The sequence below is a fragment of the Leopardus geoffroyi genome, chromosome C2, assembly GCF_018350155.1.
Source record: "Leopardus geoffroyi isolate Oge1 chromosome C2, O.geoffroyi_Oge1_pat1.0, whole genome shotgun sequence".
NCBI classification, from domain to species: domain Eukaryota; kingdom Metazoa; phylum Chordata; class Mammalia; order Carnivora; family Felidae; genus Leopardus; species Leopardus geoffroyi.
This window is the reverse complement of record NC_059333.1, coordinates 158,134,301-158,161,623: the sequence shown is the minus strand read 5'-3', so window position 1 is coordinate 158,161,623 and position 27,323 is coordinate 158,134,301. Positions and strand designations below refer to the sequence as shown.

The window sequence follows — 27,323 nt, the reverse complement described above, 5'->3', positions numbered from 1 at the left end:
ACCAATAACCTATGGAGATTTGCATTTGGATGTTGGGATTCTTCTGGCCTGAACTGGAATCCAACGCTATTCATATATATATATATATAGTACTATATGAATCGAAGGAGACACTGAAATGAACAGTAGATAGAGACGGCTCGCAAGGCTGGCAGCAACCTCCTTCCAACCGGTATGTTCTACACAGCCCCGAAGAAGGAACCAAGGAACCCTGCTGCCCATCTGCCAGAACACCTCCCAGCTTTCTGAATGGTCACAGACCCACGTCCAGCAACCCTGCAAGAAACGTTAAATTCCGGAGTTAACCTCATCAAAGTACATGATGGAGATGCTGTTATTGATCCCAGAGGCATTCGACCTCCTCGATTTTTCCGGGCTCTCTTTCACAGAGCAGGGCAGCACATCGGCGCATCCAACAGGGCGCAACGCTCATCTCCCTTCAACCGATCGGGAACCTGGCACGGTTCCCGGTGCCACCACTGACCAAGTAAATCGTCGGATTAAGTCACCTGAGGTCTTTCCCATCAGTACAACAGGGGAAGCACAAACTATATCCACACCCCTGGCAAATAAATGAAAGAGATTGCCCAGGAGCACAAAAATCAACCATTCCTTACATCTGAATTCCAGCTGCGTCTGTGCCACGGTGGGGGAGGAACAGCGACCTGGTTCCTTGGCGCTCCTGCCCTCCGCAACACTTCATACGTGCCTGGGCCCAGATGGCGGGTCTGACCAGGTGCGTGGCCTCGAGCGGGTCCTGACGCTTCTCCAAAGCTGTTTCCTCATCAGCGGAACAGGAATACTAGTCCTGAGCAGACTCTGCTCCACCGCCAGTTCCGTTCCCTGTCCACCTTTTTCGGAGAGGTATTGTCCCAGATGAAGTGCTCCCTGCCCAGGCTGCCTTCGCCCCGTGGTGACCATATGGCCGGCTCCTGTCAGTGAGAGGTGGCCAGAAGCCTGCTGACGTGGCTTCGAGAAGAGTTATTTATTGCTTTCCTTACAAATAGGGACAGACTCAGCTGGCACAGGCCTTTCACTCTCTGCCCTTCCCTTTCCTCTCGCCTGGGGCCCCAGAGGCTGCTCTTGAAGGAGGGGCAGCCGTCCTGCGGCCATGAGGACAGGAGACGCATGCTCGGGCTGCTGGAGCAGGGTCTCGGGTTCCTGACCGCTAACTCCTCAAGCAGCTGTACCAGCCTTGGGCTACGAATTGTCTGGACTTTGTGCCGCGCGAGGGAAATAAAACTCTTACTGTGGCTACACCACTCTACTTGGGTGTCTCCGAGCTGCACCGGTACCTACCTCACAAAGTGGCCGTGAGGACACGAGACGGGTACAAATTGCCCATTTCCCTATCAGGGTGACTACCCGCGGGGAGATGCTCTAGTTTACCTTCGAGAAACTGGCAGATAAGTGCGCGGATTTGCACCGGAACCCAAAGAGCGACTCATCTCCAGCTCAGAATGAAAGCTGCTTCGGGAAACCCTCACCTCCTACGTGCTGGCCCTCTGAGCCTCCTGCTCCCACAGGCTGCACTGGTCCTACGTTGAAATAACTTGAAGTTTCTGCAAAAAGAGTAAGACGGTGAGAAGGAGAATTGGAAAAGAGTGTGTGTGAGTGAGGTAGGGTTGGTCTGGGGGTCACCTGGGACTAAATCAAAGTGTGGCCCAAGAGGGCACCTGATTAGAGGGGCACTCAGTAAGGGGTGCTTAAAGGCACCCTGGGGAGTGTGCTCTCCCTTGACTCAGGCTTCTAGACGCGGCATCTGCACGTGACGGGCAAAATGCAAATTAAGCTTCCCTCTGAGGGAAAAAGATAGACGTCCCCAAATGAAAATAAAATACCCTCGCTCCAATCTGTCTGTGTTCAGATTTGTTACAATCAGCAGAGAACAACTGGCCCCGTTCCTCCCGAGGAGGGCAGGACCTGGGCAGAAATGCGTCACCGAGACCGCTGCACTCGGTTGCCTGCTTCTGTCGTTACTCGCGGCACCAGGGGCAAGTCTAGTCAGCTGCCACAGCTGAATCTAGCAGCTAATGTTGCTGAAACTTTGAAACCGGAAGACGTATAACGAAAGGAACGGCTTATGAGCTAGATAGTTAAACCAGTTAAAACGCTGTCCGGTTTTTCTGGCCCGGAAAATCGCGTATGACAAGCATGTGCGCTGCCTCCGATTTGTGACGGTTCAACTCATAATTTTCCAACTTCGCGATGGTGTGAAAGTGGTATGCGTTTGGAAGAAACTGCACTTTGAAGTTTGAATTTGGATCTTTCCGCGGGCGAGCGATATGCGCGATCCTCCCTCAGGATGCTGGACGGCGGCCGCGAGCACAGCTCGGGGTCAGCCACGCGGTTGGGAGGCTCGACAATTCTGACTATTCCGTTTGTCACTTTCCGCGTAGACTCAGTAAATTACATGAGATATTCAACGCTTTGTTATAAAACAGGCTTTGTGTTAGATGATTTTGTGCAACCCTAGCTGATGTACTTGTTTTCAGCACGTTTAAGGTGAACTAGGCTAAGCTATGACGTTTGGTAGGTTTGGGGCATTAAATGCATTTTTGACCTAATGATATTTTCAACTCATGATCGGTGTATTGGGATGCAACCCCAGGGTAAGCACAGGAAGATCTATAATTACTTTTATCTCAAACAGAAGAAAATACATGCTTTTTAAAGAGAAAATTAGTTTCTCAGAGTCTCTCCAAATGATACGCCAAAGAGATATTTTTTAAGATATTTGATATAGTGCCAAAATAACAGCCGAAATGCCTGGAAAGAACAAAACGGGGACATAACGATAACAGCTGACATAGGCCAGGCCTTGTGGGGTGCTCTGCGCTGTTCTAAGCAATTTACATAGGTTAACTCATTTAAGCCTCGCAACAATTTGTGAGGTACAATTATTATCCGTATTTTACAGATGAGGTACACAGCTAATAATAAACGTCTTGCCCTTTCAATGTTAACTGTAATCCTTAATAAAAAGTGCACCGTAAAACAAAGCTAAAAATGCCCGCCTATGGCCTAATTAACAAACATTTCCACCGTCCCTATTTTATTTTTATTTATTTTCTCCCCTTTAACCTAGAGTATATTTCTTCTGCTTTAATAAAGCTCACAAGTAGCCTTAGAGAGAGCAAGTAACAACTTGGTCACAGAGAAAATGAGATAGGAAACAGTAGCAACTTTCCTTGGCTCTTGGGGGATTAATTGTCATGGATATTTAATTTAGGATTAATAATTGTTTTAACCAAGCCATTTAAAAATGTGCCAAACCAGCAAGGAAGAGGGGAAATGAATTCGTGATCTGAAATTTGGGGAATAAAGCTTTTCTCATTAGCAAACAGCTTTCTCTTTGTAATGTGAATAAATCTAATGAGGGTCAATTATACGTTTTATTAAATTTTACAAAACCAGTGTTACTGGATCCCCCTCTGCTCCATACTCCCTCTGCCTTGCCTCCTGCGTTTCTATTCTCATTGCTTAGGATTTCTGCTATTGGAATATAAGTGCCATTCATTTCTGATCTTTGTTTCCCACTAACCTCTCATTTTGGAGATCTCTCGAATATGATTATCTGGAAAGTCCAGGCCAACAGCAGATGCCAATAGTAGCTAATATGGTCTTAAGAAACAAGCCTCTGAGTCATTTGTGGGTGGGGAGTAGGAACAAGGACAGATGGGCAAGAGGGAGAATTATGAAGGTTGGGTGTTCACATCAGCAACCTCCAGGTCCCTTTGCCCGTTCAGCCAACGGACCCTGAGCATATGTCATATGCTAAGCACAGCACAGGCACAAGAGGACAGGACACAGTCCTTGCCCTCCAGAAACTCACAGCGTCACAGGAATCCACGGCAGGCTAATTTCCTTCAGTGAAGAAGAACCTGGCAGTGACGATATTGCCTGACTAATCCAGTCGAAGCCTCTCCCAGTTGGGTAAATTGGAGAATGGGTTAAAAGTGGTCGGCCGTGATGGGACAACCCCATAATTTTGCCTTTTTCTTCCGGATGATCTAGAGAAGTCCCAACAATGCTTCTCTTTAGCAACGGGTACCTGATTTTGTCAAACCACAATGCCTGCTTTGCCAGAAGCTTCCACCACCTCTCACTTTGCCGTGGGGAATTCCGAGCCTCACTCTTGCCCGGTCAGCTACTCAGGGGCCTGCAAAAGTTCCTTCTCATGAACACTGTTATCTTCATTTCCATTTGGAAGGGAAGAAAGAGGTTGCACACGCTACTCTGCTTGGCTCTTGCCAAAAGAACAGGACTAGAGGTGCTGCAAGATATTGCGCGTCCCTTCCACAATTATTACCTTTGTTGTCTTGTTGAGGACTCTCTCTTTCCCCGGATGTCGTTTGGAACATCTCCGGACTCTCAGACCCCCAGACTTAATAAATATTCATGAGGAAGTGGCCACCAGCCCACAGTCGAGCGATTAAGGAAATGCCTTGAGTGCAATTCAATAACTCTGAAGGTCCTTCAGCATCTTTCTGGTCCAGCCAGTGTTTCCACCATCTCTGCTGCGATCACTTTCTTCACTATTATAATCTTTCCTTGTATTTTGTTCTTAGGTAAAGGAAAGAAAATCCCTATATCCCCTATTAGAGTTTCAACCCTGCTGTCTCCCCTTCTGGCTTCCCTTCTGGAGAGTTCCTTTCAAGGAATTGTGGGAGATCTGAAACGGGGATTAAAACAAAGCAAAGCGTAGAGCATGGTGCACAGGCAGAGGACCAGGTAAGCCCACTACGAGATCAGTAGTGCCGTTCTCCGCCCTTCTTCCGTGCTCCTGCCTCCTCAGCTCCTCCCAGCGACTTGGGTGGAAAAGAGCTGACGGCAGGCCCTCCTTGGTGACAGACACTCTCCGTGCAGTGCTTGGAAGGCAGCAGTGGGATGTCGCTGATTCCAGCTCTCAGCAGCATCACTGCGGGGGGGCCAAAGGCACGAGACGGGAAGTCAGCTGCTGAGCTTATGAGAGGAACAGGACTTTCGCTTTTGGCTCAGTGGCCAATGTGTCCTTAGCCTTTGTCTGGTATCATGACTGCCTTTGATGTCAGAACTTTCCACTTGGCCTTCAGGTGCGAAACGCATCATTTTACCTGAGCATATTGAGGTGCTCAAAAATAATGGCAATGAGTTATTTCTATCATTAAGCTTCAGGAGGGCAAGACCCAGGTTTCTCCGACAGTTTGGGGATCAGCTCTGCCTCCTGCCCCCTGAAGCCTCGTGCAGTTACAGCCCTGCTGAGCCATGAGTCCCCTCGCTGCCTTGGCCTGCAGCATCCCTCCACAAACTGTGTGCTCTCTGCTTCCCTCTCTGGGGCTTCCCTTGCCCCAAGGGGAAGGCCCACGTGTAGCATGAAAACATGTTGTGCCAGGTCTGGCTCCCGGGGGAGGGCTCTGGGCATCAACCCCCGAGGAAGGGGGGTTGTGGACGCAGGTGTGGGCGGAGGAAGAAGTCGGCATGACACTGTCCCAAGGAGACCCTGAGCTGACCCTTCGGCACGCCCTGGAGCTGGGATGGCCCTGCAGAATTGCCCAGCTTGAGGGGGTGGGTTAGACCTCTATGTCTCAGCATTGACAGACTGTCCCCAGGAAGGAAGTGGGTCCTTGGATGAGGCAGTTTTCCTCCCCTGAGACATCCCCAGGACGGCTGACAGTGGACAGACATTCTTAGGCAACACTACCAGCACCGGGGGAATAAGTCTTCCTCTCTGCAGGGAAATCTGGGGGTCACCTCAGCACCCACCATGCACAGCCCAGACATGCAAGAGAGTGTCAGTCCTTGGAGGATAGGAACTAATGGATACCTGGAGACCTGCAGGGGACAATTCTGAGAAGCGTCCTCTAAGATCCCAAGAATGTCTATTGGGGTCTTTGACCCCAGTTGCTCATAGCGACGTCCTCAACGTGATGATTTTCCTTTCTCCCTGTCCCACCTCCCCACTCCTACTTTCGGAATCGTCTCCCAGAGAAATCACCTGCACCCAAGTCCTCGTTTCAGAGTCTGCTTTTGGAGTGGGGAGGACTCAGGCTGTGACACGTGTGCAGCATGATGTCAATAAAGACTTAGTAATAACAGCGCTCATCCTGTACGGCTTTGTGAAAACAAGCCGGGATCTGCCATCAGAGAGATGAGTATCAACCATGCTGTTTCTTCAGACAAACTTTCCAAACAGTTGCAAAGGAAATGGCGCGAAGAGGGTAGGAGTGAGATTGGGAACGAGACTTAAAAATCGGGGACCAACTGGACTTCATGGAACTTTTAAAACTTTGTGCACCAAGAGACATGATCACAAAGCAAAAGGCAATGCGCAGAATGGGAGGAGACATCTGTCACTGACATATCCAATAAGGGAGTAATCTCCAGAGTATGTACAGAATTCCTAAAACTTAACAACAACAATAAAAACCAAATAAATCAATCAAAGATAGGCAAAGGACTTGAACAGACATGTCTCCAAAGAAGATATACGAATGGCCAATAAGCACGTGAGAGGATGCTCAATGTCTCTGGTCATTAGGGAGATGCAAATCCAAACTGTAATGAGATACCCCCTCAGACCATGCGGATGGCTACTATCAAGATATTGGAAGGTAACAGATGTTGGCAAGGATGTGGAGAAAAGGGAGTCCTTGTGTGCTATTCGTGGAAATGTGAAGTGGCCTGGCTGCTGTGGAAAAGTGTGGAGGTTCCTCAAAAAATTAGAGCTAGAATTACCATATGACCCAGCAATCCCACTTGTGGGCATGTATCCCCCCAAAATGAAAGCAGGGTCTCGAAGAGGTATTTGTACACCCATGGTCATAGCAGCATTATTCACAAGAGCCGAAAGGTAGAAACAACCCAAACGTCTACTGATGGATGAACAAAGAAGCAAAATGTGGTGTATACGGACAATGGAATATCATTCAGCCTTAAAGAGAAAGGAAATTCTGGAATATGCTACAACATGGATGAACCTTGAGGACATTATGCCGAGTGAAATAAGCCAGTTAGAAGAAGACGGATATTACAAGATTCCACTTTATGAAGGGCTTAGAGCAGTTAGAACCATAAAGACAGAAAGTAGAATGGGAGTTGCTGGGGGCTGGTAGGGGAGGGGAATGGGAAGTTACAGTTTAACAGGTACAGAGCTTTGATTTTATAAAGTGAAAAAAGTTATGGAGATGGATGGTGGTGGTGATTACATAGCAGTTTAATACTACGGGACCGTGCACTTTGAAATCACTAAGACGGTAAACTTCATGTTATGTGTATCTTATCACAACACAAACATTGGGGGGAAAATTAAGAGTTGAGAAACCAGAGGAGGCAGAGAAGCAGTAGCCAGGAATGAAAATCCAAAATTGGCCTGGGTTCAAACTGCGTTCCACTTATTAAGATTCCTGATGGGCAGTTAATCTCTCTGAGCCTCAATGGCACCACATCTGTAAAGTGGGACCAATGACAGGGACCCCCTAATAGAGCTGCTTGGGGGTCATAGGAGGGACGAGGCTCCCTCCCATGGCGCTTTCTGTGGTTTGCCACTTTTCAGCCATGAGACTTTGGGTGGGCATTCAACCACTGAGAACCTGCAAAGTGGAGATAGGAAAGAGTATCTCTGTAACCTGAGCATTCTTTTTTTTTTTTTTTTAATATGAAATTTATTGTCAAATTGGTTTCCATGCAACACCCCGTTGAGCATTCTTTATTTGAGTTCTCAGAGAAACAGGGTTGCATGGTGAGCAGAAGTGAACGTCAGGATCAAAAAGTCACTTCTCGACCATCACTTGTGTAATCGGTTCCCGTCGAAATGCCCCTGTCTACGCCGGCCCTACAGATATAATGCAGATCAATTGCGAAGAGAAATCACAGTGGCCGTGCCTATCTATCACAAGGTTGACAAATGTGAGGTGACAGATCGCTAAAGTCACATGCAAACCCAGCAAAACCAAAACATCTTGCAGAGTTAAACTAGTCAAAAGTTGAGAAAGAGAATGATGGCAAGCTCTGGAGAAAAAAAGTAACACTCGATTCCACCTGTGTCCTAAGAGCCGGTCACCATTTGTCGTTTGCTCATCTAACAAAGAGTTATCACACGGCCGCCAGCTCCGGGCGATACAGCAGACCAGCACTGCATTAATAGTACAGTTGTGTAAGGCAGGAGACAAAACATCTCTGAAATGTTTTGTTTCACTTTGGAAGCTTAAAAAGATGCTGTTCTAATTTTTTTTTCACTACTTGAAGTGACATTTGGTTCCCATTTTAAGTGGATTTACTTTAAGAGGCCTCTTTAAGATGCAGGTTATTCTGTTTCTGTGCTCCTTAAGTCTCAGAGTGTTTTACAGAATCAGGTGACATTAGGTACCTGTCAACACTTCACATTTTCTAACCAACATGACAGGGAAAAGTGACTTCCCAGGGGACCTGCTTCTGTAGTATGGCATGGCTTAGTGAGAACCCCTCCCCTGCTTGGAACTATTATTTTTATTATTTTAGGTGTAGAAAGAACTGAAGTTACAACATATTAGCATCATTGCTCTGTAGGAATCATTGCCCCTGTCCTGTTGATTTGTCTTCCTTTTTATCACTGATCTCTCCTTCTATTCCCTTCTTCCCCTAGGCATCCGCTTCCACGTGTTGGATGAAAGCCCTTGGATAAGTTATGCTTCTTTGTGGAATATAGTGTTATTGTGTTTTAATTTGTGTATACGGTGCTGAAACTTGCTGTTTCTTTCTTTTTTTCACTCAACACTGTGTTTTAAGAGTGTGCCCTGTGGATAACACCACGTTATCCAGTGTGTCCAAGGACCTGCCCCTGGGTTGCCTCCAACTCTTTCCTACCCGATAACACAGATGTGAGTGTCCTTATAAATGCCCCCGGCAACCCTATCTGAGCGGGTCCTTAGGATATTATCTAGGAGAGGAGCCATCGGTCCTAGGGCATAAGCCAGATAGGTTCCCTGAGTGACCATCTCAGTACACCCTAACACCAGCAGTGAACAGAATTTCCCATCTCCTCACAACACCATCGGCCCTCATTGTTAATTGCCTTTCTATTTATCCTCTGTTCTGATGGATGTAATATGTTATGTCCACTGTTTTAGTTGCATTAACCTGACTGCATTAATACGAGTTTGAGAATCTCGCCTGTGAATTGACTACACATATCCTTTCCCCACTCTCTATTAGGTTTCTTGTGCTTTTCTTATTAATTTGCAGGAGCTCTTTGTAAAGTATACAAATTCTTTACCTTTTTAGATCATGGTGACTATATTTTTCCAGGCTGATACCTGTTCATATTTGTTTACCAAACAGAAATCATTTTACCTAATATAATTAGATCCATTGTTCTTTATTTGCCTTCTGGTCGCTCATCTTTGGCTATGAAGATCTTTCTCATACATGTTCCTCTATTAGCTTTATCACCTTCCCTTTTACATTTAAAACTTTAATCAATCTGGAGTCATCCCTGTCAGGGTATGAGGACAGGCTGTAGCCTTACTTTATTACACATACTTTATTACTGTTTTTTAACTCCTGTTTCTTATCACAACTAAACAATCCATCCTGACCCCACGGCTTTGTGACACTACCTTCATCATTGTACCAGTTTACCCTATAAAGACGACCCTAGTTCTATGCCCTCTGTTTGTTCTTTTGGTCTATTGTATTTTTCGACCCTCTTATTTTATACTTAAAAAATCTTTAGGGTTGCATATTCTGTTTCTTAATATAATATTTTCTGTAACATAAACCCCAGATTTTAAACACCATAGACTTAAGTTCCAAGACCTTTTAATTTACAGATAAAGAGCATGGTCTCTGCCATCATAGGGAACAGTGTTCAAATCCTGCCTTTACCACTCAACATTCATGTGACATTGCTTAGCAGTTTCCTATTGCTGCCGTAACAAATCACTACAAACTTAGTAGAATAAAGCAACACAAATAGTTCTGGAGGTCATATGTCTAAAGTCAGTTGACAGGGTTTTGTTCTTCCTGGAGGCTCTAGGGAAGAATCCATTTTCTTTCCTTTCTAGCTTCTTCTTCTTCTATTTTTTTTTTAACGTTTACTTATTTTTGAGAGAGATAGAGTGTGAATGGGGAAGGGACAGAGACAGGGGGAGACACAGAATCCAAAGCAGGCTCCAGGTTCTGAGCTGTCAACACAGAGCCCGACACAGGGCTTGAACACACAAACCAAGATCATGACCTGAGCCGAAGTCGGAAGCTCAGCCGACTGAGCCACCCAGGTGCCCCTCCTTTCTAGCTTCTAGAGGCTGTCTATAGACTCCTGGACTCATGACCCCACATCTCCCTGACCTCTGCTTCCTTGTTGCTCTTCCTTTTCTGACTTTTCTGCCTCACTCTTTTCCTCATAAGGACTCTTGCAATAATCCAAGATAATCTTCCCATCTCAAGGTCCTTAACTTAATCATGCCTCCCATGTGCCTTTTGCCTTGCAGGGTAACCATTCACAGGCTCTGGGGGTTAGGACTTGGACATCTTTGCAGGGGGCATTATTCTACCCACCACACCTTGGACAGGTAAGGTAACCTGTGTGAATGTCAGTTTCCTTATCTCGAAAATGGGGATGATACAGTAAGTAGAGATACAGTAGACAGTACAGATGTCTGCTTGGCATGGTGCTGAGAACACAATGGATGTTTAATAACTGGCAAATATTTTTATCCTCGTGCACCGTGTACGGCACTTGGAGAAATTCAGAGTAGATGAGGCATTTTGTGAGAGAAATGTTGGGTTATGGAAAATCATCGTAACAGATCATTTTATGAGTATTTTTGGTACTAAACCGAGTGTCCTATTAAAGCCCAGGGCTTGTCTGGTTGTCATATTCTAATTGTCATCCCGGTGAGTGGAGTCAAAGTGTTTTACTCTGTGTTTGAAACACATAATCTCTGATGTTCCCTGAATTCTCTGAATTCATAGGAAACCAAGATTTTATCACCAGCTCTCTTTTGCTCGAGAGCTGGCATTGCATGGTTTCAATAAAGAAAATCACAGAGGACTGAAAGAGTCTGGTGTTCATAAATCAAGGTCTGTGTGTGAGAGATCTCAGGGGACTTAATTTGGCAAAGGGAAGTTCCCTGAATCAAGGCATATTACAATTTGTGTCTCATCAGATTAAGTAGATCAAGGAAGAGGGGGATCGTGTCATCCCTTGCAAGGCTGTACATTTCCAGAGCAGGAGCCATCCAAAGGAGGAGTCTGGATGTCGAGAGTAGGATGGTTGGAATGACCGAGTACAGGCCCATCACAAGGCCAGCATCAGGAGCACTGAAATCCCAGGAAGATTTCATCCTGGTACAAAACCAGCCTTTTGGAATCCTGAGAATTTCGTTTCTGGCACTGGAATCAGGTTGCCTGTGTTTGAAACTGATTTATTAGCTGTGGCGTTGGGCGATGTTCTAATCTTTCTGTGCCTCGGTGTCTCCCGTTCCCAAAATGGTGAGGCTATAACGCGCATCCCTGGCCCCTATGTAGATTGAATGAGTTAATCTATTCAAAGTGCTCAGCCTCTCTCACTCGGCACACACTTAGCTATTAGTATTGTTGCGATTGGCTGTCTCTCAAATGAACTGGATATCTTCCGAGGCTCTCGGGGGTTGAGTGATTCCTGCATCACACTGTCGTCAATTAGGGACACATGACCAGGATTCCTTGTCTAAAGCTGCTCCAGCTGGAGAGAGTTACTGCAATCTAGAGGACGTTATGAGATTGGGAACAACAAGGGCACTGCCTCTCCATTGTATTATGATTGCAAACGAGTCCAGGTTGCAAGGCTTTAAAAAAGCAGAGCTCCACTGCTCTCTGCCGTCAAACTCACCTTGGACTCTGTGGATTAAGAGCCAACTTGGCAGATATGAGACATTAACAGTGTATTAGTTGTGGTAGGCTCACTGCTGTAACAACACATATTTCTATGGCTTAATAAAATTGCCTCTACCAAGTGAAGTCCAGAATAGGTGTTCCTGCTGTGTGGGCAGCTCCCCTCCGAGTAGCGATCAGGCACCCAAGCTCCTAACACCTTGACTTCTGGAAACGGTGCCGTCATTTCCATTCCTGTTCCACGGGCTGCGTCACATGGATACTTATGAACTGCAAGGGGGTCTGGGAAATATGGTCCCGCTGTTGTTCCCGGGGAGAAGAGGACACAGATTTGATGACTAGCTAGTTGGTTTTGCTGGAGAAAATGACGTTTCTTCAGAGGACCGAAGAGAAGCTCAGACAAAATTTCACCTGCCAGCTTCCCCTCAGGTGAGCCCCCACCATCATCACCCCTTAGATTCAGGGAACTGCCCAGCCGGGAACGACCGAAGCTTGCCATCTCCCCAAGATCACCTGTGTCCCTAATGAACCACCAAGGATTTGGAACCAATGGTATCTTTTGGTTTTTGATGGCAGGGAGAATGGGGCAGTGAAAGGAAGACCAGGAAGCAAGCAGGGGATATTAAGGTCGCAAAAACGGGAAGGCTAAGAGGAACAATTGCTTTGAAATTGAAATATAATTTTATTATGGAAGTATTTAAGCATACAGAAAAGCAGAAAAATAGTCTTACTACAAACATTTAAGTAAAAGAGTTAGAACCGCATTTAATTATGGAATAAAAGAAAAATATCCGTAATTCCACCACCTTCCAGCCACTAATTGCTATGGTGTATTTCTTCCTAGTTCGTTTTTTTTGTTTTTGTCGTTTTCCTCCCGACTGTAAGTTTCCTCGCGGAGTTGTAAAGAAGAGAAAAGGCTATGATCCGGGACTGGGTAGCGTGTCCTTACAGCGGGCAGGGGTGGATTACCCAGAGTCCCCTGTGCTGTGTTCTTCACTCTGGGGGGACACTGGGGCGGGAGGTGAGGAGCACGAAGAAAGACGATGCATAACCCCAGTCAGTCGTACGTTCAGTTTGTTAGCAACTCTGGTGGAAAGATTCCACGCAGGAGCGCGTGGAAACGCTTCCTCAAAACCACTTTCTCAAGGTGTCTCTCGCGCGGCTCCTGTAGCGAAGACAAACCCGTCAGCAGTTTCAACAGGTGGGGGCGGGTTGCCCCTCAGCTGTACGCCCCTCGGGTGGGGGCTGACCCGGTCCCCAGAGGATGCCAGCAGGTGGTGCCTCAGCGGCCCGGATGCTGGCCGGTGCGCTCTTAACGTCCCTTCCCTCCCTGCCTCACTTCCCGCAGTGGCGGGAGGATGCACCAGGGACTGGCCTCCAACCCGAAGGGCACAGTCACCAAGGCTGGCCGCCGTGCCACGAGGCCCCCGGCTGTGCCCGCGCAAGGCCTTCTTCCCGCGGACTGCTCCAGTCGCTGACTGAGTGTCACAAGGACCCCAACGCAGGTCGTTCCCAGGGGAACTGGGGCCCCCTGATGCCGGCTTTGCTACCTCTCCTCAGCCTGGCAGGCAGTGTAAGGCCTTCCTCCTCTTCTTCACTTCGGGCCAGACTCACCTTTGCCGGCTGGTCCGCCAGCCCTTCTGGCCTCATCTGGCTCCCACCCCGCTGTCCCTCCCATACGTGTTGCCCTTAATAAAATCCTCGTACGTGTAATTCCACTTGGCACCTACTCAGAAAATCCAGACCGACACACTTCCCCTACTCCCCTCCTTATGCTTCCTGGAATCACCTTCTCAAGTAAACAGCTTGTGCTGGACTCTTGTTGTCAGCATCTACTTCCGGGGAAGCCGGCCTAGAACAGAAGACACTACGGAGAAACTGCCCACACCGCTCCCACTCAGCACCCCGGAGCAGAATCTAGTCACGTGGCCACATCGGACGAGGGAGGCCGGGCCAAGCGGTCTTCTAAGACGGGCCATGCGCGGGACGATGGATATTAGGGGGCCTGACGGCAGTGTGGCCACTCCTTCCTCAGCCTTCAAGGCCTGTTTAAATTCCTCCAAGGCCAAGGTTCTGGAGCAGGATGTAAAGAGGTAGAGCCCTTGGACAGGTCTGTGCTGATAGAAATTCATCAAAATCAGCCCAAGTCTAACTTTATACTATAACGACTACTGTCTGCCCAAGACAAAGATCATGAAGTGTGTAACGTATATGCCCTGAACGTAGCCCACCCTTCGGGCCATGGCCCCTTCTTTCCCTTTCAAATTCCCTCCAGAGCGTCAGCTGCCCAGAGCCCCTGTTGCAATGTCCCAGCCCAGGCACGGATTCACCAACCCATTCCTCCTCCTTAACGCATGCCTGTTCTGTTCCCCAAGGCTCTACATACTAATGATGTGGTAAGTTCATTTAACCTAAAGACGTTCGTGTTGGCTGAGGCTTAACTGTGACAGCAACCGGACGGACACGTGTGGCGCCTAGGTAGAGCCTGTTAACGCCTTATCCAGCGGATGGAACGGTCACTTGCCTGGCGACTGCCACTGAGTCCTAGATTCCATGTGACAAGCAAATATTACCTGTCTTAGGCTTTTCTTCCAACGCAGATAGCAGAAGTCAAGACCAAGGCATAAGTGGGCCGCCCCAAAGAAGGATCTCATAACCCAGCAAGCTGAGACTCCTTAAATTTTGTGGTCCGTTTTCCTTTGGGCCATGTTCTTTGGAATTTTTTTTTTTTTTTTTCTGTCATGTTCAAGAAAGAAGCACTAGGTCCTTTGATTCAACACTAAACTGTTCACAACAGTTATCTCTAGAGAGAGAGATTGTAGGGCAGAGGTCAATGCCAAGTTATTATATTTCTACAGAGTCTGAATGTTTCATACCAAGCATATCAAGTTTTGGTAACTTTAAAAAATAATGTAGTTTATGATAAGCCCTTTGCCTCACCCTGTGGTAGGGACAAGGCATCCGTCCTATCTATTCTTGAGACGGCCTCTTTGTCTTTGGTAACTGATGACAAATCCAATCATTAGGGTCTTCTCTCTTGGGAATGCATTTGATTCCTTCCTGCCGTCGTCTTTTTCTAACACGATATGAACTGTCCCTCAACCTTACCACCCACCCCATTGGTCAGCTGTTCTGATTTACTTAAGTAAAATTTTAAGTAAAATTAGAATGGAGGCCACATGTATTTGTCTGCAGTGCCTCGGCTTAGTGCCTAGTATAAAGTCGATCCTTTATAAATGTTTTTGAGTAATGGCTGAGCCCTCATATTCAAGGAACGCCTCACGACCACAGAGTTTTAATAAGGTGGCCACTGCAGTTCCTCTCCGGGAACGAACTAGTAATTCCTTGATGAGCTTTACCTGGGACATCCACCAAGATGCCGGATACAGTTGGAAAGGGCACATGATGGCCTGAATGATGGTATAATACCACAATTAGGAGTCACATTTGTGACAACAACCACCCCTGCCCTACTTACCTAGTCACTGGGTAAGGTGTGTTAGGCTTCAAGGAGAAATTACTGGCCACCATCTCAGACTTCTGTGGGAACTTCAGAAACTAAAAATAAAACATAACCAGAGTTTTGTGTTTTGTGTTTTTGACAATGGTATGTCCTGGGCTGCATTAGCCACGTCAACACTCTCAGAGACGGCTTTCCTGACCTTTTTTTTAGGCCCCATTACCTGCCATTTAACTTTTGAAGTGATTTTCCAAATTTCACACCTTTGAGCCCCTAGCCTTTTGCCAACGTGGTTGTGTGTTGTGAGAGAGGGGACTGCTTCATGGCACAGCAAAAGCAGATATGTCAAAGTCCAACCCTGGCCCTGCCGGTCCTGGCCCTGTGACCTCAACTCACTGAGCCTCAGTTTTCTCCTCTGTTAAATGGTATTAATAATGATAGCTGCCTCTAGCGTTTGTTTTAGGAATTAAATGACATAATCTACCTTTTTTTTTTTTTTTTCTTTAAAGCACTGGATACATAGAAAGCACTCAATAAATGGTAACCACTGTTAAAATCATCATCATCATCAAAAACTTGTCAATGAGTCCAGAAGAACCTGAGATATAGGCCCAGAAAATCTCTTTTAAGCCAAAGAATACTAAAACGAGTAGAGTTCATTCTCCTAGCCCTCATGTTCCGTTCTTTGTAGAACTGGGAGGTGGGTGGGCTGGAGCAAAGGAGTGGGGAGTGGGGTGGGACCGCAACGGGAGAATGAAGCCCGCTGATGGTAGGTTGGTAGTTCAGAAGCAACAATGCCAGCGGAGAGGAGACAGGAATTACCAAGAGTCCTGATGCCAGCTCTCTGCTGACATAATTAATGAGGCTGTTGTGCCAAAAATGAAGCATGTTGTTAATACACAGACTTGTTGGGTGTACAAGGGAAATGCAAATAAAAGTTTTGCCAAAAGGAGAGTGGGGTCAAATTGGCTCCAAAAGGAGACCACACTATCCGTAAGACAATAATGTACAGATAACAAAACCGAGAAGAAAAGGGGTAAAAAATAATTGATTTCAAACGCAGGACCAACAGCCAAAAGATGGTGGGCTTTTACACTATTACGTGGTGATTTTACTCTTATCTTTTTTTTTTTTCAAGTTTGTTTGTTTATGTATTTACAGCACGCGCACAAGCAGGGGAGGGGCAGAGAGACAGGGACAGAGAGAGAATCCCAAGCAGGCTCAACACCCTCACCAACTCGTGAATGGTGAGATCATGACCTGAGTCAAAATCAGGAGTCCCAAGTCACCTACAGAGCCTCCCAGACGCCCCTACTTTACGTTCTTCACAGTGTGTCCAATCGGCCAAATTCACCTGTAACTAAATTCCAATGGAGTTCTAGCATTCAGGATTTTAATACGCATTCCATAGGATATGCAAGAGAAAACTTCAGAGATTAGTTTCCTCTTTACTTTGAAGAGCTCTTGAGCCCACATGAAAAATTTGAGGTTTCTGTGCCCGCCGGTCCTGTCATAAAAACAAAACGATTATCCGTTTGCCATTGACGTCTTCCCAAAGGTGGCTTCCGTTTTCTTTGAAAAAGGCCCTCTTGAGTCACGTGGGAGGGATCGGGCCCCTGGGCTGCCTCTGCTGCGGGGGTGGGGGTCGGGGTGGGGGGAGACAGGGGTTGGAGCAAGAGGTGCCGCCGAGGGCAGGGGAGCGGCGTCGGCCCCCTAGAGGCAGTTGCTCTGGCAGGTCTCGAGCAGGTGCGTCGCCCCAGCTGTGAGCCCCGGCCCCGCGCCCTGACCTTGGCCGCGCAGGGACCTCCCCGCGGGGGGGGGGGCCAGGACGGCGGGGCTGAGGGGGGTGGGGGCACTTGCCGGGGGGCGCTCTCGTCTCCCCTTCCCCCGTCGCTACCCATCCGGCTCGCTGCCCACCACGCTCTTATCCCGCCTTCTTTCCCGGCTTTTACCGGGCCCGGCGGTGACCCCGAGAGAACGCTCGGGCATCGAGAGGCGGTTTTAGGCGGCAGAATGCGGAAAGGTCTGTGTTATTTCTCTACAGTTCCTTTACTTTTCCTTTGCTTTCCGCCGGCTGCCGAGGGTCTGGTGACAGCAAGAAATACTTAGAAGCCGGCGCAGGTCCGCGGGGCCCGTGGCGGGGGCCGGACGCGCCGCGGCTGCGCGCACGCGCGCGGGGCGAGGGCGGGGGCGGGGGCGCGCGCTCGGGGGGCGGGCGCGTGCGTGCGCGCGCGCATTGTTTCCGCTGGAAACGGGGCCCCGGGCGGACGTCTGGGTGCGAGCGCGGTAGCCGTCGCCGGGGTTTGGGCGCCGCGGCCCGCGAGGCGCGCGGGGGGTTCCGGGCGCTTCGGCCGGACCGAGGCGGGGTTTTCCGCCGACGTTCGCTGAGCGCTTACTCTGTGCCCGGGCACCGCTCTCACCCTTCCCTCGGCTTCGCCCAGGTTATCCTCGGTGACCACCCGGGAAAGGAGGTGCCGGTGTCCCTCTCGGGTTCCGGAGGGGGAAGCGAGGCCCTGAGAGGGTGAGCCGCAGAGCTGCTGAGCTCAGCGTGGCTTCGGAATCTCCATCTTGCCGGCCGCTCCTTATTTCTTAAAGGCCGGAGCCCTTGGTCTCCTGTTGGAGAGTCGTAGAGTCATGGACCCGTTTCACGTCCCTCCAGGTCAAACACCATTTCGGTTCATCCGAAACCCAGAGGCCGCTCACGAAGGCGCAGGAGGCATCAGAGTAACTGACTGTGGCTTGGCAAAGTGGGATCGCTCAACGCCTTATCTGATGAAGGTCACCGTCATTTTAAACCTACTGGTAGCCTCTTTTATTCTAACTGTAACATGACATACAGTTTAACACGTTTGATTCTTGATTCCTATTAGGAAAATGTAGGAGAGCACAAAATCTCAGCGCCCCCTATACCGTAGATTGTTGAAAAATCCTTCCGGTCATTTTTCTATGCATATGTATTATAACAAATTAAAATGGCTATATTAAAAAATTTAGCACAGTATAATGTACATTCTGTCTTACACTCTTTTAAATTTAACAATACGTCAATGAACATTTCCCTGCCAGATATTCTCCTACACCTCTTTTTAATGACTATTTCATTATACGATTTTGCCATAATTTAATTGCTAGCCTTGTTTTTTTAACATTTAGTTTTGCTCTTATAAATAGTGAACATCAGAATGCAGTAATCTTTGACACACCTTGACTATTCCCTTAGGACACATGGCTAGCAATGGAGTTGCCAGGTCAAAGAATATCACGGTTTCAAAGGGGTCACATACCTTCCAGAAAGGTAGACCCCGTCCACACACCTCTAGGTAGAATGAATGTGTCCATTCCCCCCCACCCCGGCCTCATTCTGGGTCATTGTTCAAGAGACTCTGTTAAACAAATGACACACTTAAAGAAAAAATATCTATGTAATGTTGGAATGTGCGGGGTTTCAAGAGAAAGACTATATTGTTGCAAATTTTTGAAACATTTGGAAAATTTGGTTTATTCGGATGCTCCCCTGACTGAATGGGACTCTGCAGAGGATATGGTTAAATAGGGACTTCTAGAGAAAGAAATTAGGCAAGTTAATTCTCCAACAACTTTTTTCTAAGGTGAGGAGACAGATGCTGTCTATAAACTGGAAAAGGAGGTGTTAATTACTTCTTTTGCGGGGCCTTGGCTCCCTGGCAACTTACCCATTGTCAGGTCTGAAAACACGGACCTGGCCGCCGCCGGCCTCAGAGCTACTTGCAGAAACATTCAAGGCAGCAAACCTGGGCAGTTAGAGGTTTCTGTTCGTTTTCCTCCCCTTTCATTCGACCAACTCCCCCTCCTCCCCGTCAGCAAGTTGGAGTGACAAATATTTTAAGTCAGCTTGTCACGCATGAGCAGCACAGCTGTGTGAATGACTGATTTTCTTGACATTCTGAACAGCTTTGTGTGAGCGCGTGGAGACCTGCAGACCCTCGAGTCCGACACCGTCTGACTTACAAGACGCCGTGGGTTTGGTGTTTGAGGCAATAGTGGGGGTCTGGGCAGGTGGCGTTTTAGGACCAGGAAATGAACAGGCCTGCAGTCTGCAGACGTTTTTTGGAATATACGTGTTTGTTGCAATGACCTCTAGGTGGATTTCTGCAGCGACAAAGAGGAGGCTTTTAGGGTGTGGTTTACATTCCTTTCCTTGCAAAGCTTGCTCTCAAATCACTTTTGCCTAACGGGCTGGAGACCACGATGCCCTTAGAGAATCTGAAAGAAGCACTTGGACCTGACCGGCCTTTTTTCTCCCCACTCAGCATTGCAGCAAGAGTAACAGATACCTATTTAGGGAAGGCATGTTCCCTTTTTATATGCAAACCTTGTTGCTAAAAATTCTCTTTTGGATGAATTATTAAACCCAATTTATAAAATAAGGACAGTACAGATTTCCTCTTGAACTATTCTTTCTCTTTGATGTGTGATCCCCACGTCTGCTGGTGGAGAAAAGCAGAGACAATATGAGAGGCCGGGTGGGGGTGGGAGGAAGGAGGTACTAAAGGTCACTTCAGCACTGCAGGAATTCCCTGAATGCTTGGACCCCTTGGGGTACATTTGGAATTCTTCAATCATCCTATACAAATGCACAGAAACATAATTATTTTGTAAACCTAGATGTCTGTCTCGTCATGGTCTAAGAAAGTAGGAATATTTAACATACTGAAATTCCTCTAAGAAACAGTACTACTGTCTTTGGGAACATCTGCGTTTGGAGCATTCAGGTAGGTGCTTTCAAGGGAGAGAGAAGGTTATTCTTTTTCATTCAAGGGGAGGGATTTTTGTGTTGCTCTTGAGGGAGACTCCGCAGGAAAGCTGCTGGAGGAGTTGAGCCGATGCGAAGCCACCACCGGAGAGGTGTGGTGGCCCCGGGGTGTTCTGAGATCCGGGAGGCCTGGATGCTCAACTGGCTGTTTGGGTCATAAACCCAACAGGACATGTAAACCGCCCCCCTCCTTTATGACATCTTCAGTAACACCTATACTTTCTAGACGCATGAAAGCCTTTGCTAATTAATATTCTCCTTACGTGGTTTAGAACTGTTATGGAATTCACATCCCTTTCCGCAGTGCGTACATTTTTATAGCCATCGTGGAAAAGAAGTTAACCATGAAGCTGAAGTTCATACTTTAATGCCAGCTTTAGGTGCTGCCTCCCAGGCTAGTTTTTCCTACTGTTGTACCTGCTCCGTGTCATCAACGTCCCCGATACATGCAACGTGGTCCCAGGGCCAGCAGCGTCACGTGGGAGCTGGATAGACCTCGTGATGCAGAATCTGCTTTTTAACCAGATCCCCAGTGATTCAGGGGCACTTGACAGTTTGCAAAGCGCTGGTCTACAGCACTGGTTCTCAACTGGCTGCCCACGGGCATCCCTGGAGAGCTTCACGCACTATGGTCCTGAGTTCCAGAGATTCCGATTTCATTGCTTGGGCGAGGGAGGACCCCGAGGATTTGTCAAGCCTCTCAGATGATTATAATGGTATTTGATTATAAGAATGTTTGAAAACCACCGATCTCAGAACACTTCCTTTTCCAAATCGTTTTTAAACCCAGACACCTTGTGAAGTACCCGTTCTGGACACAAAGTTCGCTGCCTTCACCAGCCGCAGCTCTCCCCCGGAGGCGAAAGCTCCTGTGTAACAGATTTTCACCACTAGCCTCCGTGGAAGACTTAAGCCCATGGCAGACATTCAGAGGAGTTTCGGGGATTGTGATAGGGAGAAACTTAGCGTGTCTGACTCCATATTGCTCCCATTTCTCTTGCTGCTGTCACCTGTAGCTTAGAAACTCCTGCTTAGCCCTGCAAGTAGGCACGCTACAGCTAAGATTTGCAGAAATCACCTTTCCCCCGAAACCCACCTCACCCGAGGACAGAAGGAAGTACGTACAGAAATGACTACGCCATGGCATGACTTACAGGAATGATATGACCAGATTCCTGTACACAGAGATCAACTGACCAAGGACAAAGAGTTTACACCACCTTCCTGGGTTGTCCACAGATGTCAGTCACCTTTTGACTCCACCCCTGTCCCCCTGCCCTAACATAAAAGAAGCTCAGCCTTATGCTCGGGGAGACGGATCGCTGGGACAACAGTCTGCCATCTCCTGGGCTTGCCGGCTTTCTGGACAAAGTCGCTTTCCTTGTCTCAGCATCTTGCCTCGCGACTTACTGGCCTGTCATGCGGTGATTGGAAGGAGCTGGGTCCCGGTAACGGGGTCACTCTGCTCTCACACCTTGTGCCCCACCTTCTGCTTCTGGCTGCCCAATATGGTGGCTCAGGGCAAGGGCTCTGGGGTTGGAAGGCCTGAGTCCACGCCACAGCTCTGCGCCCGAATGGATACCTGCTCCCTCGAAGGCTGCATTCCCCTCTTTAAGTGGGGTTGATAATAGTACTTACCTCACAGGATGAGGACGGGATCTGAGAGATAATGCACGGAGACCACATCCCAGGACTCGTATTCAAACGATAAAGAGAACATAACCCAACAGGACTAAGAGGAGGAAACCCTAATTAGTGTTCAGCTTTCTCTGCGGTTAAAAGCTTGCACATGGGGTTGCCAACAAGCAACATGCCCGTTCGTGCCGCAGACACCTAGAAAAACTCGGGAATCCAGGGGCCAGGTATCTCTGAAAGTCAGGGTAAGTGGAAAGGCTGAGGAAGAGAACCCATAAGTCTGTCTGAAGGGCAGTCAGGTCCCTGCCCTTCCCCATCCCAGCAGAGCGCCTGGAGTTTTCCCTCTGGAGAAAGAGACCCAGGGCAGTTCCTGGTTTGGAGATGCCAGGCGCGGCTGGGGAGGAGGTGAGGGGTGGACGGAAATGAGAGGAAGTGAAATTGTGATCTTACCCCTGCTTCGGTCCTCTTTCCCAACTGGGTTCCCAGAGTGCTGGTTGCCGGCGTCCATCCTCCAGCCAGGAACCAGACAAAAGACAAAAATGTTGAATTTGAGAGAAGCTTCTAAAGGAACAGCAGGGCTGCTGCCTGATGGTCCTTAGTGAAGCCACGGCGGGCCAGCCCTTTCCCGCTTGAGGAGTTTCCAGCCAACCTTTGAGGCCACTGTCCTGGCGTAAAGGGAGGCAAAGATCACAGGAAAACCCCTCAACATGGAAAGCAGAGATCAAAATAGATGAGAAGAAAAAGGATGGAGTAAACAGAGGTCATGCCCCACCCTTGAGGGGAGACAAGTCATGGCACCCATGAGGCGAGAATGTTGAAAAGACGGTAGGGGGATTGGAAAACAGTACACAACAAATAAGATGAAATAAAGAGGACGGGGCTAAAGCCAAGATCATCTCTCAGAAAGTGTGATGAAGAGCAGTAGGTAACCTAAGACATCCGATAGAAAACAAAAGGTATTCTATGGAGAACAACAACAACAACGACAACAAATGGAGGGAAAGTTATCAGAGGAAACAATATTTTAAAATATCCCAAAACTAAAGAATATGATTTTTCACACCAAACAGGCCCAGAATAAGGGCCCAGCACACTGGATTTTTTTAGCAGGGGAGAAGGACCCACCTAAAGCACATTTGCATGAAATTTAAATATTTCAGGAGTTAAGAGCAGATTCTTAAAAAGGGCTCTGGGAGAGAAGGGGCAAGAGGAACAGATTAGGGGTCACTTGCACAGGGCTAGGGGTCAGAGGAGCATCAACTTTCTCGGCAACGTTGGAATCTAGAAGACAGGGCAACCAGACTTTCAAAATGCTGAAGAAAGCATATTTCTGGTCTAGAACTCTAGATGGTAGTCCCCCCTATCCACGGGGGATACATTCCAAGACCCCCAGTGGAGGCCCGAAATTGTGACTAGTGCCAAACCCCATACGTGCCGTGTTTTCTTCCTACACATGCATCCCTATGATAAGGCGTAATTTATAAAGTAGGCACAGTAAGAGATTAACAACAAAACTAATAAAATAGAACAATGACAACAATCTATTGTGCGAAAAGTTACGTGGGTGTGGTCTCTCTCGGTCTCTCTCTCAAAATATCTTATTGTACTGTACTCACCCTTCTTCTTCTTGTGATGATGTGAGATGACAGAACGCTACCTGGTGAGGTGAAGGAAGGTGAATGACCAGACACTGTGACGTAGCATCAGGCTAGTCCCGACCCGACGGTACGTCAGAAGGAGGTTCATACCCGGTCAGACAACCAAGGGCAGTCTCTGAATGACCGTGGAAATACACCACGAAAGGGAATTAACAAAGGGAAAGGAGGGCACAGGATCTGAGAAATGGATGCGACACAGAAGAAAGGCAGAGGGAATTCAAGGTTCCGTGAGTGGAGCCCTAGGATCGCCACGGGGAAGCAAGGACGGGGAGCCACCAGCCCAGGCTGGACCAGGAGGAAGGACGGCTCCAGGGAGGACATCTCCAAAATACAGGTGGAACCGACATGTCGGAATACGCGGAGGAGGGTTTCACATCTCTTCTGGAGAGTTTGTGGGGAGAATTGGTGGTGACCCGAAATTGTGCGAATGGAAAAAAGGCCAGTTCTTAAGTCCAGGGAAAACAAGAAGTCACATATGAAAGGAAATATAATACTTTTCTGGAGCGGCTTGACCAATGTTTTCTCAGTAAAAATAATATATTCATGGAATATTTACTTAACAAACAATGTGATGTGATTACATGGGGAGGATGTGGTGGGAAAGCGGATAAGGTATGTGTGCTAACGCCCTCATCACCCATAGCAGGAAGGCAGGAGATTACGTCTAAAATGGAAAAATCAACACCATAGTGTAAGCCTTTTGCTCAGACACATGGAGGTAAACAAAACACTCTATTTGCCAAAGAGTTGGATGTGGGGGTAGGAGGCCCGGGAAGGGAAAGGCTGCTTTTCTCACTACCCTCTGAGTACTGTTTGGCTTTTTAAAACATATGTAGGTTAATACGTTAAGAAATCTTTGGTACAACTGGAATTAAATTTGCAAACAATGCTGAGCCCGGGCCTGGCCCATGGTGAGTGTTGGCCAGCGTGAGGAAGCTGCCTTTCCCATTTCTGTCCCCGGCCCCCTTGGCTTTTCTCGGCAAACTTGAGAGGTAAGGCGCGAAAGCTGGCCACTGCGATTGTTTCAAGTTCACGTCTCTCCTGTGCACTGAAAACAGGCGGCCGTGGCATCGGTTTTGGTCGCTGCTTGCCTCAGCCGATGGGGCGGCTCTAGTAAGTTACGGTAGACCAGGGGCGCGAGCAACAACACTTCCCACGGTTCCAGAAACGAGAAGTCCAGGATCAAGGTGCCGGCCCGTCTGGTTCTCCGTGAGGGCCCAATTCCCAGGCTGTCAGTGGCCGCCTTCTCAGTGTGTCCCCACGTGGTGGAGACAGAACGGGCGAGCTCCTTCCCCCTCTTGTAAGCACCCTTGCCCCGTCCTGGGGACGCCCCCCTCACGCCCTAATTAGCTCCCAGTAGCTCCAAACACCTTCCCGTCTGGGTTTCCACATATGAATCTGGGGGGTCTCATTCAGTCCATCGCACCGGTGTGCTGCCTTATTTTTGTTTTTTTGCTACATTTTGCCCTCACAGAGACGGTCCTTCGGCCCTGTACTTTGTTGGAGAAACTCAGTGCACAGGAAACTTCCAGAATGGTTTTGGCTGCTTTAGTCATTGAAATAAATGGTGTTTTAAAAAAGAAATCTGTACTTTTCACCTTCTACATAGCCAGGGATTTCTCTTACCTATGAGGAAGTTATGTGTGTGAAAAATCAGTGTCTTTTGGGGTAGCGGCTTGGACGGATTAAAGGTTCCCCACTGAAATAAATAGTCGAGGCCTTTGTGCAAAATGCCCCTCTGCCTTATGCTGCTGGGAGGGGAGGGGCTTGTACACCGAGGGCCTTATGTGGGTGGAAAGCTGTCCCTGTTAGAGCGGATTGTTTCCTGGAAATCAGTGAAAGGGCTGAGCCTGTGCACGTGGGCGGTCTAGGGGCGAATGGAGCACCACCCCGGATCCGAGTCTGGGGGGTCTGGGGAGGGGGGAGGGGGGAGGGTCCGGTAGTAAATGCCGAGAACGCACAGACACCTGTGGAGGACAGGGGACCCGGCTCCTCACTGTGGATGTGGGGGTCCGCAGGCCTCATGCCTCCATGCGGCAGGGCCGGGGGAGCCCTACTGACACGGGGCTTAGAAGAGTTCCCTGTGTCTCTGATGCTTTCGCACAGCCACGTGGCTGTCTTCACCTCTGCAGAGAACAGGACGGCCTGGCGTTTGGACAGGAGACAGGCTTGCCTCCCGGGAAAAAAGAAAAAAAAAAAAAAGCCCTCTCAGTGACCAAAGTGTGTTTCTTTTCTTAAAGTCACTTTCTCCCCCTCGCATTCCCATAACCAAGCTGAAGGTACAGGGCACCCAACAGGGCGCCCATCTACACATCTCAGTTCAGCTCCTCATCCGCAGTGACTGAAACAGCAAAAAGAATTTTTAAAAATAAGTTTTGTCGTCAGCCTCGCTTGATCCTGGGCAGCACTGTTCCTGCAGATGTGGTGAAACCCTCTCACAGGCCAGCTTGCTTTGTTCCGGAGGCAATTTGTACAGAGAGCAACAAGCTCCCCGATGCCAGACGGCAGGGAGATAGACCGCCATCCAGGCCCTGCTGCTGGGAGCCGCGGGTGGGGCGCTGGGTGTGGGGGTGCGAGTGCGCGTGTGTGTGTGTGTGCGCGTGTGTGTGAGTGTGCGGGGGTGGGGGGGCCGGAAGGCGTGGTGGGCAGAGGTGGAAAAGGCGAAGGAGGAAGGGTGCTTACGAGGTTGAACCCCACTCTCGGGGCCTGTTCTATGTGTTTAACAATGAGTGATCTGTTCTGTCTTAACTATTCAGCCTCTTGGTATGAAAATCCCAGCAAGATTCCACCAAATTTATTTTTAAAGTACTTGCAATTTGAAGATGGACTTCAGAAAGACTTTCTGTTTGCACTGGGGGTGATTGCAGATAATTTCTTTTTCGAAATGAACCCCTTGCCCTTTCTGCAGGGGAGAGAAGATGTTTCTCGTGAAAAGAGCTGTCACGACAGGGGGCACCCATTCTTTATTAGCAACAGGATAATAAGTCCTGTTTCATGAGAAAAGTATAGACGGTCTAAGAAGGAAGACGTTCCTGCACGGCGTGCCTGTGCCCCATCCACAGCTGCTGCCTTGTGGCAGCGTGGTTCCTAATTTTAAGGACGGCATTGGGAAAGAAAGCGTGTGTTCTGAGCAGAGAGCTTCACTCCACAGCGACTCAGTCCTGTGCAAAGGGGCTCGACAGAGCACGGGGGTACCAGAGGTGATTTTAGGTGGGACACAGCAAGCACGTTTCTTTTTTCAAGTCATGGATTTATTTTAATGTGTGTTAGAAAGGTGACAACCAGCGTATCGGGTTCACAATGACATGGAGACATGATATTCCTCTAAGACAAATCATTTCGATTTTTAAAACGTGTTTAAGAAACAGTCAGCCAGGAGTGGATCATAATAATCCGGGAGAGTATCACCCCAGGTTAGGTAAGAAGGAGAATCCTCCCTGGTGGTCCCCTTTGGCAAGGCTTGATGAGGGGGCCGATCGCAGATCCCCGGGACAGGGTAAATGGAGCCCTGAAACCTGCTAACGGCGGCCCCCCAGAGGAGCCCCAGCGGCAGCTGTTAGCACTGAGGCCCAAAAAGGTTAAAGAAGGGAACCGGGCCTCACTGAGAGCTGCGGTGCCAATGGATCCCGCTGTAGACAGAGACAGGACGCCCAAGGGAGGAGAGTCCCCGGGCCTCTTCCTTGGAGCTCTCTGCTTTTGCCGGGGCCTTCCGTGGGCCAAGCCGCTTGGCCAGTGGCAGAGAACCTGGGGGGCAGTCCACAGGGTCCGCCTCCCAGGGTTACGGGTCTGGGCGGAGACCGCACCTGGGATGGGGAAGGGCGGGAGCAGAGCATCCCTAGGCGAGGCGGGATGCAGCGTGGCGGGAATGGCGAAGGCAGTGCACGATGGCTGCGGTTTGGCTTTTCACAGCGGTCTGGCGAGGCTGATGGGATCATCGCCACTTTCT

The 27,323-nt window shown here is 48.6% G+C and overlaps 2 long non-coding RNA genes and 1 pseudogene across 4 annotated transcripts; 2 read left to right on the top strand and 1 right to left on the bottom strand.

The window, feature by feature from the left end:
* Positions 1-13,310, top strand: part of LOC123610427 — a 68,113-nt pseudogene extending 54,803 nt beyond the window's left edge.
* An 863-nt stretch (positions 13,311-14,173) lies between these two features.
* On the bottom strand, positions 14,174-19,111 carry LOC123575876. 3 transcript variants are annotated; one of them, XR_006701052.1, is made up of 3 exons: positions 18,985-19,111; positions 15,311-15,390; positions 14,174-14,635 (listed from the first exon to the last, which is right to left on the bottom strand). It is a non-coding gene; the product is annotated as an uncharacterized LOC123575876 (long non-coding RNA). The 3 variants fall into 3 exon arrangements; XR_006701051.1 differs by lacking the exon at positions 18,985-19,111 and adding an exon at positions 17,245-17,462; XR_006701050.1 differs by lacking the exon at positions 18,985-19,111 and adding an exon at positions 17,346-17,462.
* Positions 17,099-18,087, top strand: LOC123575877. Its single transcript, XR_006701053.1, has 2 exons — positions 17,099-17,315; positions 17,952-18,087. It is a non-coding gene; the product is annotated as an uncharacterized LOC123575877 (long non-coding RNA).
* Positions 19,112-27,323: the final 8,212 nt, after the last annotated feature.